Source organism: Nanorana parkeri, unplaced genomic scaffold (genome assembly GCF_000935625.1).
Source record: "Nanorana parkeri isolate BGI_ZX_2015 unplaced genomic scaffold, ASM93562v1 scaffold812, whole genome shotgun sequence".
Classification (NCBI taxonomy): Eukaryota; Metazoa; Chordata; class Amphibia; order Anura; family Dicroglossidae; genus Nanorana; species Nanorana parkeri.
The window spans coordinates 577,772-590,071 of NW_017307080.1; the positions used below are offsets into that span (position 1 = coordinate 577,772).

At 42.0% G+C, this 12,300-nt stretch overlaps 1 protein-coding gene across 1 annotated transcript in view; it reads left to right on the forward strand.

Moving 5' to 3' along the window:
* Positions 1-12,300, forward strand: part of DCAF5 (DDB1 and CUL4 associated factor 5) — a 48,522-nt gene that overhangs the window by 23,322 nt on the left and 12,900 nt on the right. The gene's annotated exons all lie outside the window — the stretch shown is intronic.

Below are 12,300 nucleotides of genomic sequence, written 5' to 3' on the forward strand. Positions count from 1 at the left end.
CGTTGTGTTATCCCACAAAAGACAAATATAACTGTTGTGTTATCCCACAAAAGACAAATATAACTGTTGTGTTATTCCACAAAAGACAAATATAACTGTTGTGTTATTCCACAAAAGATAACAATTGTTTATCTGTTAAGACCATAAGATATGAATGTTTGTGCTTCACGGAGAGACACTAACATTTACCTATCCAGATAGATCCCCTAGATTCCTTTCATTGGAGTAGGCCAGCATGCTGCTGATACAAACTCCTGATCTGAATAAGCTTCTTGTTTTATGCTTCCACTGTTCAGCTGCATTGATGTTGTTTTATAAATATATGAGTATGATGATAATAATGATTAGGGGAGATGCTCTGCATATTAATTAACATGGCTGCTGAGGTCTTTAGCACAGTTATGCGTTTGGTGATGCAAAGGCTCAAGCAGTGGAAGTGACCCGTGTGTCTATTTTTTTAATTAATATCATCATATCTGGATTGGCTGCACTATGATCTCACTGAATAAGCTAGGGGAAGCTTTATCAATTTAAATGCAAAATATCATCAGCAGTTATTTATTTGCACTTCCAGCTGACTAAATCATCATCATCTTGGAATGGCATCCAAAAAACAACTGATGTGGTGTTACCATACATTGTTTATAATTAATCTATGGTGTTTACACCCTTTCTATTTCTTGATAGTGTCCCGTATCATTAATTTAGTAATTTAAATAATGGGGTAACTCTTCCTTAAGCTGGCCATAGAAGGCACAAACCTTGGGCGATGAATCAGCTGAAATTTGAGCCATGGGTGGCCCTGTCCACACCAGCTAACTCAATTAACTTTAAAAATTGACTGAGCCGGGTGGAAAGCCGGACAGTGACTGCATCCGGGGGAGATGCATGCATCCACACTGTTAAGCGTATGTGGAGGAATCTATTATATTTCTCATGGTCAGCCCAGGACAGCATGTATGTATGGTGCCCATACACTGTACGATTATCGTATGAGAATCGCGGGAAATCCCACGATTGTACGATAATCGCGGGAAATCCCACGATCGTACGATAATCGCAAAGTGTATGAAAGGTGTGCGACCGTTTCCACTGTACGGTCGCACACCTTTCGTCGAACAAGCAGGCTTAAAAACCCACCGAGAATCGTACGATTCTCGGCGGGTTAGTGGCCTGCTTGTTCGACGACTGCCGAACGGGCCGGTGTGCACACGCACACACTGCCCGTTTGCAGTCCTCGGAAGCCCGCCCCTCATTCCAGTCATCGGAAGCCCGCCCCCCACAGGGGCGGGCTTGCGATGATCGCAAGTACGATGTGCCTGTCCAAGATGAACAGATCGTACGAGCTTTTAATAAGCTTACGACCATCGCAAGATAAAAGCCTTGTGATTGTCGTAAGGTGTATGGGCACCTTTAGACAGGAGCAGCAGTGAGACTCATCTACTGGGACCCCTTTGTTCTCCGGCAATAACGGAACTGTTCCTCTGCAGAGGGCCGCCTATTGGTATGGTCAGGTCTAGGCATCCATGTACTATGTTGTTCTTATTTTAAAGATATGGGTAGCGGTCCGCTTTAAGAGAGGTGCTTGCATTTCCAACAGAAGAGTATTCTGATAGATAAAGCCTGCATTTTGTCCCCCCTCGCACCCAGCAGAAGAAATAGCAGAGTTGTGCACATGGGATACTTCCGATATCTTCTTGTGAATAGGGAAGATCTATAGAAATGTCAAAGAGGTGGATTTGGCTATAAAGGGTCAGTCCATCCAGAACTGTTTTTCTGCAAGCCGGAGAGTTTAACCACCTTGTTGTTATATCTTTTAGAGACTCCAGCGACGTGATCTTTGTGCCATTAGAATGGTGTCTCATATTCCCCGTGGAACTTCTCATTTACGGTATATTGTGGAGATTACAAAAGGAGGAGGAGTGATAACACTGCAAGGTGGATGAGAACACAGTCCGAAACTAAGGCATATAGATCCCATTACTGGAGTCCTATAGAGTTAGGAGGAGGCAGAAGTTGACTTGCATCACGTGATTCCCTTCTTAGAGTGGATTGACCCTTTAAAACTGTGACTTCTGTGCTTAACAACATGATGTCTAATTGTCTTCCTTCTATCATTAGATCCTTTCTGCTTGGCCCATTACCCATCTGCCTTCCACAGTGTCATGTTTAACCCTGTAGAGCCCAGGCTGTTGGCCACGGCCAATTCTAAAGAGGGAGTTGGACTCTGGGACATCAGGAAGCCACACAGGTGAGATACTGATTTATATCCAAAGTGATTGACAACATATGTTCCCTATACCTCTGTTTCCCACAGCACTGTAAAGTGCAGCTTATATGTAAATTTGTAGGTAGGTTATAGAATGACTGCAAATGGTTTACATATAGAGCCGTGGTCATGTGACACACATTGGGCTTTTCAAGAAAAAGGAACTGTTTTGTCTTCAAATTATGTAATCAGTGATATAGAGGTGTGTGTGTGTGTGTCATCATCAAACATCCCCCTTCATGATATCTATATGAAGAGCAGGGCAAAGTGACAGGTTCATATTAATGCAGATCTCCTCAGCCTCTTATGCTTGCCTTCCTTTTACTCCAGCACAACTCACTTATGTCACCAGGGCAAAGGTCCTGTGTAAAGTACAATTTTTCTGCAGTCATAATACAGGGCAATGGACTCCCTGTGTAAGCGCTGTCACATGGAAAGTGGGTCACCTGCTCCTCCATTGCCAGAAGTACTGCATGGAAATTAAGAGAAAGGTAAAGGTAATAGAAAGGTAAAGGTAAAGCCTGTGGGTAAACAAAGAAAATATAACAGATTCCTCCATCATCACTTACAAGCTTTGATCGAGGAATCTACCCGTCTTCATGGTATTCTGACGGCGGCCGCCAGAATACCTGAACAGACTCGGCTCTGTTCATTCAAAGATTTTCCAACAGGCTCCTTCAATCAGCTCATCGAGTGATGCCCGCCGAAAGTGACAGCGGCACCTACTGTGCGAATTTCGTCTGGTTCATCAAGAACCGGCCTAAATTCATATAGTGTGTGTGGCCACCTTAAGAATATGCTACTAGGGATATTTGGAAGTTGAGGAGGTTTAAAGAAAACCTGTTGAAGCACATGCTTGCTTTAACATGCCACATAGTTGCACAGTACAGCGTGGGTGATGATCTTATATTTGTGGGTGCTTGCAGACATTGATAGCTGACAGTTCTAAAAGCAAATACTGATTGTCTAGATTGGACTATTTTGTGTGACCAGCCTTGTTTTTTGTTAGTTGAGCTAGGAGGAGATGAGCAATGCAGCAAGCATGCATGTGCAGCCAACCATCATTTGATGTCTATGGTCAGCTTTACTTTGAATTTTCTGAAATAAAGAGCTGCGGGTTGTGCTCCCTGTTTAGTAGGACTATACAAGGATTGTGCTTTACTGCCCCTGACTCCTAATACAAGCTGGCAGTTAGGTCAGACTGGTTTACTGGGATAAACTCCTTGGATATATGGAGTATGGAATATGGAACAGCAAGCACATAAAATGAGAAAAGCCCATCACATAGTACAGGTTAAGGTTCCTGTAATAACACACAGAGGTTCATTTACTAATAGAGCCAATTTATTTGGCAAAGTGAATCTTCACTTTCTTAAATGGGCCCCATACAGCAGTACTTTGCAGATTATTATTGCTTTGCTGCATGTCAGCTTGGTGTAACTGGTTGGGATAGCACCCCATCCAGGCCACAGTTGTACATCAACTTGCCATCTCCTACAAGTAACAGTTTGGGTGGAGATTACCTTTTAGTTAAAATAAAACTGTCATGAGACAAATATAATCTCCCCCTGAAAATGCTAATTGCCTGGCTTTTATGTCGACTCTCCGACTTTGAATCAGTGACCAAGTGCAAATATGCAAATCAGGAAAGTAGTAGAAAAGTCAGGCATCCTGGTCTGTATACTTGTTTCATGTCAGTCACTTAGCACATCGAAGTAAGGGGAGCAGTGTGACAGCCAAATAATTGGCATTTTCTATAAGCAGATGGCCTTCATATTTCTCTTTTGACAGGTTTTCTTTAGTTCTTATTGGTCAGCTGGTGACTGCTGACCAATGAGCATGGTTAAATACGGTTTTGGTTTAAAATTGCTTTTTGTATCAGGACAAGTGGATTGTCATGAGGGACAAGTTGGGCCCCCGCTTTAATCTTTGGATAAGTAGTTTGTTTTTATAAATTTCCACAATCCTGAGAGATAGATACGATAAATTAGATAGATACGATAGATAGCTGTATGTGCGTAACAGAAGTTTTAGGTGGATACAACCTCAGATGGACATCAACACATGACCTATTACACCGTGTCATCCTTCTTCTTTTTTTTTCTTTTTTTTATAACCTAAAGCCAAAATGGAGGCTGACACCACTCAATCCACAATTGCTATGTGTTATCAGCCCACAACAGGACTTAGGATCTGAGTCCATTTCTGGCAGATCAACAGGTAGATTCCTGTACTTGTACGGGGTCTTAGAGTGATATTAAAGCTTCTGGTTTTTGTTTTATTTCTACACCTAGGAGGCCCACCTTTTTATAAATATTAATTTATTTTTCTTTAAAAATGTTCTGTTCCTCGTTTTCTAGTGTGTCCTCGCAGCGCTCCCACCCCGCCCCCTGCATGGGTGCCTTTCTCAGCTAAGCAACCGCTGTGGAAGCACCCGTGCGTGCGTGTTCCCAGACGTGACCTCAGTAGCTGTGTGTGTCCATAGACACACACTGCCCTATGGCAGGCCATGCCCCTCCTTTCCTCTGTTTAAGGGTGATTGACGGCAGAAGGAGCCTATGGTTCCTCTGCCCTCAGGAAGTTTGGAGAATGGAGGATCGCTTCGGGGACCAGCAGCGGTGACACAGATAAGTGTGGGGGGGACAGGGAACAATATTACACACAGTCATGGCCAAAAATATTGGTACCCCTTTACTTCTGTCCACTTTGCGCAGAAAATTGTTGCAATTACAAATGTTTAGGCATTCTCGTGTTTGTTTCTTATGTTTGTATTGGTAAAGTGGAGAAAAAAAAAAGCCAGATCTGACACATTCCATGCAAAACTCCAAAAATGGAACAGAAGTTTTAGGTGGATACAACCTCAGATGGACAACAACACATGACCTATTACACCGTGTCATCCTTCTTCTTTTTTTTTCTTTTTTTTATAACCTAAAGCCAAAATGGAGGCTGACACCACTCAATCCACAATTGCTATGTGTTATCAGCCCACAACAGGACTTAGGATCTGAGTCCATTTCTGGCAGATCAACAGGTAGATTCCTGTACTTGTACGGGGTCTTAGAGTGATATTAAAGCTTCTGGTTTTTGTTTTATTTCTACACCTAGGAGGCCCACCTTTTTATAAATATTAATTTATTTTTCTTTAAAAATGTTCTGTTCCTCGTTTTCTAGTGTGTCCTCGCAGCGCTCCCACCCCGCCCCCTGCATGGGTGCCTTTCTCAGCTAAGCAACCGCTGTGGAAGCACCCGTGCGTGCGTGTTCCCAGACGTGACCTCAGTAGCTGTGTGTGTCCATAGACACACACTGCCCTATGGCAGGCCATGCCCCTCCTTTCCTCTGTTTAAGGGTGATTGACGGCAGAAGGAGCCTATGGTTCCTCTGCCCTCAGGAAGTTTGGAGAATGGAGGATCGCTTCGGGGACCAGCAGCGGTGACACAGATAAGTGTGGGGGGGACAGGGAACACAAAAAGGTACTGGTCATTTTGTATCTTAATGCAGAGAATGCATTTAGGTAAATAATGACCAGCCTTTAATACTACTTAATACTACTTTAAAGAAGTCCTTTGGAGATCACTCTGTTTTGCTCTCCATTCAGATGGTATCAGTGCAATGATATTTTTAAACTGCACATGTGGGTTTTATTCGTGTGCCTGTCCCAAGCATATTCAACACCTTTTGTGCTTCCTAAGGGGTATGTAAACCCTAACAATGAACTTTTCTTATCTGGCTCCTTGTGGTATGTTAAATATACAAAATATTTTGTTATATCTGTTTGATAAGTGAAAAAGTACCTGCTAATTTGACCAGAAATGTTGTCAGCTGATAACTTCCTGTGCCCTCTGTCTGCATTGCATTCTTATCAGTTACATTGTTCCTGGTTATCTCAGAGGACTGCAGAATCCAACCCTCTATGTTATGAAGAAGCAAAGAGAGTTCTATAGTCCTGCTTTTAAAGGAGAACTATGGGGTTAAGGCTTTTCCCCATAGTTCTCCTTAATGCAACATTGTAAAGAAGTCTACAGTCCATGGCACTGTAGCTATTCTCCCTGGACGTGAACGAAAGAGAACAATTGATCAGAGATTGCAAGAAGGATTGTTCGAATGGTGGACAAAGACCCTACATCAACTTCCAGATAAATTCAAGCTCACCTTCAGGCACAGGATACAACGTTTTATATGTTTCTGTGTCAGCAGTGGGGTCCTCCTGGGTCTCCTACCATAGCTGACCCAGAAACATACAAAAGCCAAAACTTACCAGAAAAAGCCAAAATCCTTTTGGGAGAATGCTATGGGCAGACCAAACAAAATGACAGCTTTTTGGTGCAGCCCATCACTCTACTGTTTTCAGAAAAAGAAATGAGGCCTTTAAAGAAAAAAATACAGTCCCTACAGTCAAACATGGTGGAGGTTTACTGATGTTTTGGGGTTGCTTTGCTGCTTCAGGCACTGAATGTCTTGACTGTGTGCATGGCATTATGAAGACTACCAAAGAATTCTGGGGTGCAATGTAGGGCCCAGTGTCAGAGGTCATGGGTCTTACTGCAGATCAATGACCCAAAGCACAAGTCAAAAAGCACTCAGAAATGGTTTCAAAGCGCTGGAGAGTACTGGGCTGGCCAGCAATGAGTCCAGATCCGAATCCCATAGAGCACCTGCGGAGAGATCTCAAAACAGCAGTTGGAAAAAGGAACCCTTCCAATCTGGGAGACCTGGAGCAGTTGGCAAAAGAAAAGTGGTCCAAAATTCCTGTAGAGAGGTGTAAGAAACTCATTGATGGTTACAGGAAGCCATTGATTTCAGTTATTTTTTCCAAGGGCTGTGCTACCAAATATTGAGGGTGCCAATAATTTTGTCCACTCCATCTTTGGAGTTTTGTGTGGAATGTGTCAGATTTGGCTCATTTTTTTTCCTCCTCCCCCTTTTTGTGTCATACCAATACAAACATTTAAGGAGTGCATCAGAAGGGATATAGCATTTACAGTAAAAGACACCTAAGAGAAGGACAAAGCTGTATGCGAGTCTATGAAGGAAGTGCCAAAGAAACCCAGGAGACAAACTTGAGGAGTTAGCGATGGATATTTCAAAAACAGAATAAAGGGTCAATATTACTTTACTCCAATAATGAACTAGTTTAGGGTAACGCCACAGTTAATGTATTAAAGAACCTTAATGGGGGCCACTTTTTGGACAGAAGGGATCTTTCCTAACCTCTATTTTAAATAGAAATTCAGGTGTATGGTAAGTCCTATGAAGAATTAATAATTGTGTGAGTCTATGTGAGGCCTAAAGTGAAACCTGTATTACACTTTCCATGATATCCTTCCGATCATCAACTGTAATAGGTCAAGGATCCTTTTCCCAGCCCTTCCTGGAGGTAGTAGTAAGGTGTTGACATACACTTTTTAATAAATAGGAGGATGGTTAAGAAACCCATACAGAGTTTTTAGTTACGTGAACTTGTACTTTAACATTATAGTAGAAACTGAAGCTTACAACATTTTATCCCAAAGAAAAGGCTCCAAATATGTAAAGTTGTGAAACCTTTATTAACTGGAAAACAGCAGGGGCCTTGTTCTAGCAGCAGTTTAATTCAAGGTCCGCTCTAAACCTGAGGACCATGAATAGAGTGAGAGGGCCACGCCTGGCTCAGATAATACCTATTTAACATACCAGCTTCAAGAGCATTAACATGCACACTTGTATAGAAAACACCACTTAACTGTTGATTGCCTTACTATATGTGTCTTTCAGTGTTTTACTCCTACACAATAGGCTGCAATAAAACGTGTGGGTTGCGCAAAGGCCAATCCTGGAGGACTGCTTTGAATTACAGAGATTGTCAATTGTATATTATGCAACTAAATTCTTTTAGATGTAAGAATGAGTGTTTTATTAAGCCAGAAGTGCAGGTCTTACCTAAGTGAATTGACATTTACTTCCATACAGCAGAGGGCAAATAATACACTGACATCCCTGCTTGCTTAAAAGCTCAGTTCACCTTTATACATTTGATATTGACTAATATCACAATATCTTCATTTAAATGCACCGTCCTTACAAAGGCAGGCATGGTTATTATTAGATTAATGAAATACAATTATCAATGTTTATTATTTCCTAGTTCATGTAATGCCAGTGATGGCAAAAGGGAGGACGTACTGTGTGCAGTGCTGCATTTTTGCCAGCAGAGGGCGATGAGTGTCTGCTCTGTGATCGGTCTTGTCCCAGGTCCACAGTCCTGTACAAACCCACAGCACATCCCTGGCAGGTCCTAACAAGAACACTTCCAGACTTCACAGGGAGGCGCATTCTTAAGATTTCTAGCCTTGATTGGAAAGCAGGGCTCTTCAAACATGACACACTATTTACCCTGTGCCTCAGGCTGGGAATAAGGCTGCAGCAGTCCTGAGAGTCAGGCATTTAGTTAGCGAAAGTCATAGTCAAAAAAGTTGATCTTATAAGGAAGAGTAATTTGTGAAATATACTGCTAAGTATGTCAGTGTTTTCACACTTTGGTGGGACATGCAATAAATTGCAGCATGCTCCAATATAAGCTGTACCTGCCATCTGCAGCCACTGGATATTGCTAGCAAGCACAGTCACAAATGAGACGGGTACTTCAAATATTTCCTCCATTGTCCTACTGCTCTTAAAGGAGAACTATGGGGTTAAGGCTTTTCCCCATAGTTCTACTAAGGGTAACGGGAGGGCACAAACTAGCCTCCTCCCATCACCCAAAGCTCAGTATACCGCAAGCTACAGCTCGCGGTATACTGAGACGCCATAGCTGGAACGGATCCCGTCAATTATGTCTGGATCCACCCAGCTGCGTGAGTGACAGCTGGCTCTGCCTATCTAGAGGCAGAGCCAGCTGTACACGCCCCCACCGAGAAGTGAGCGAGCGCCGGTATGTGTTCGCTCACTTCCCGATCTACTGAGCTGACCTGTGACAGTCATTGTCACAGGTCGGCTCAGAATTCTCCTTTTAATTATAATGGTTTTCATTTTGTACATCTTTAATTCTATATTTTAGAAAAAGAGAGAGCCAAAACAAAACAATTTTTCTTCTGTCTCGACAGGCCCTCCCTCCCCTTCTATAGAATGCTTTATTGTTCACATTAGATTGTAAGCTCCCATGAGCAGGTCCCTCCTAACCCTTGCATTGTATTGTAGCTGTATTGTCTTCCTTTACTTTGTAGGCGCTATATTAATCCTGTATAATAAAATAATGATAATTAGATATTGTTTATTAAGCTATAGCTAGGGGTGACCATACAAGTAAGAGGGCATTCAGACGTGCAGGTATGACCCGACCACTCTTTGGGCGTGGGATAATGGAGAGAGGAGCAAAGAGGTGCTACTGAGGTCACTTATCTAAGGGGACAACAGCAGTGATCAGGCTCTTGGTTGTCTGTCACCCATACCCCTGGTGAACAGTCATCACTTTTGATATGCAGCGATTGGCTGATCTGTCATGAATTCCAGGCAGAAACTTTTTTGAGCACAGCTATGTATTTCCTTAAAAATAATTAAAAGTATCTTTACATATGACTAGCATATATTGAATCTCCCACTCTGAGTGCTGCCGTGTACGGGAGACAGCGTCAGGTGTTTGTTGTGTAATTGTAAAAATACATTTAGTGGTTTATTTTATAGAGCACTGGTGGTGTAGCATTACTGGCTACCATATCGGTGCTTTAGGAACAAATAAACCCACCTCCACAGTTATAAAGCGCAGTGGTGAGCTTTCCAAATGTGTCATTGGTTTCACTTTTAATAGGGGGAAAGGGCTACAAATATATAAAGTCTTAGGCTGCCCATACACAATAAGAATTTCATCTGAATTGGCCAAACTTCATGCAGTGCATGGCCCTGCCAGCTCAACAAATGTTGATTACTGAATCAACTTCTGTCAAATTAGCCAGGCAGAAATTCTTTGGCCAAACAATGACTGCAACCAGTCAGCTGCAGGCACTGTTCATATATTATGAGAGCAGCAGAAGCCAGTTGTCAGAATTCAAAAGCCGCAGCTATTCGTCCTTCTGTACTGTTTAGCAAGGATGGAGGAATGTTTTAGATTTATTTTTTCCTTCATCCCCAGGCTGAACAAAACAAATCTAATAGTTTGTGACCAGCATTACAGAAAAGAAGATATGTGCAATAAGATTCCCTGCCCATAATAAAATGATCCAATCCAGTATATATTTATGACTGCCAAACAAACATTCTCTCGGCAAGTCCCCACATTGCAGACTGGTGATTATAAAATGTATCGGGCTTAGATGATCATAAGAAAAATGCTTCCACATTTACTCCCAACAAGGTTTACACAAATTGGGTGATCCGCCGTAACTTCAACCATTGTTCTATTAGAAAATACGTATTCCTTTTCTGTTATGTTCTTCTGTGCTCTGAAAATAGTTTGAATTGGAGCTTCTTGTGTTGTAAATGTAGCCTTTTAATATATAATAACTATCGCCCAGTAGTTTCCTCTTCGGTTTAAACCCAATGTGCACCCAAAGCTGTTTTCTCTGTTTTATCTGTGGAAGTGATGTGTTATGTGTTCCTGTATTTTGTAGTGGTGGCAGATGCACAGGAGGCGCATTGTACACACTCTTTCAATCATTTGGATTAGTGTGTAGTAATTACAACCATAATATTGACAAGTGTGAGCTATAAACACGGGTTAGGATTTTTTACATTCCTTAAGACACAATAAATGTAACAACTCTTTAATTGTTTCTCTAATCTGAAGATTAGTGTGTGAGATGGTTCTTGTGCTGACTTGTCTACCAGCGGCCAGCATTCTGAACGTTTACTCAGACGTCGGTGGAGTATTGTCTGTATGTTCTCGCTTTCCATTCTTTGTACAGCTTGTATAAAGGTACCAGTAGACACAAGATGGCGGGAGGGGTGTGTATGCATTGTACAGATGCTGACCTTATTCCTGGGAACAAAGGCGATTGGCCAGATTATTAACTCATCCCCTGGGATTGGTCAATCAAAGGGTATCTGCACAAATTACACAGCATCCAACATGTAAAAATCATTGTGACCAGATTTTGGTGTCTGGATCAGTGATCTATGAAAAGTGGTTGCAATAGGATTGTCATTTGTTTGCTTTTCAACTGGACAGCCACTCATGTACTGCTTTGGGGCCAAGAGGCTGGGAACTGGCAGTGTTGCTTTTTTGATGGAAGTATACAGTATCCATTATTATCAAACCTCATCCTTGTGCAGGAAGTGATGCTAATCTGGCTGCCTGGCACATAGTAAAGAGAATTCCAATTTACATGACAGACAAACAGCCTCTTGGGATTGTTTCCATTCGTAGAGGTTCTGCCTGGTGGTAACCTTTTATTGGTGCACAGGGGACACAATACCACCAATGGTTTCATAGGTCAGTCTCTCTCAAAGGCTAGTGTTACAAACATAGTAGTGTCTTTCGTATAGGTCATCATTTACTAACATAGCAGTGTGTCTCTCATAGGGCAGTTTATAAATTAAAAAAAAAGGGCACATTCTCGCTATCTGCACAGTATTTAACTTGCATTGCATTGGCTTATTCATTTCCTATAGGTCCTATACAGCAAAAAAACGTACCTGACATGTCTACATTTATTCACATTAAAGGGTCAGATAATGTTAATGGTTTGGGGGGGCATTAGAAAAGAATGGACTTGACCCCAAAACACATGTGCTTTGTGTGTTCAACAGCCATTCTAAATACATGGAACCACAACAGACCACATAAAGGTATAAAGCCAGTCTCGGAAAATAGGGAAGGTATAAAACGTCACTTTTTTTTTAACCTAGCTTAGACGGTCTTTGTAGGTTGTGAACAATTTTGCGGACAGCAACTAGAGTTGCTATTTGGTCAGATCTAAATTGAAAGGGATACTGAATACTACAAGATAGTGAAATGCAAGTCACATCTTGTTTTGAAACTGATTCACTGGTGAAGATGTAGAATAGCATTGAGTCAAGGGTTTGCGAGCATATGAGGCAGGGCGCTGACTGGTTTCCGG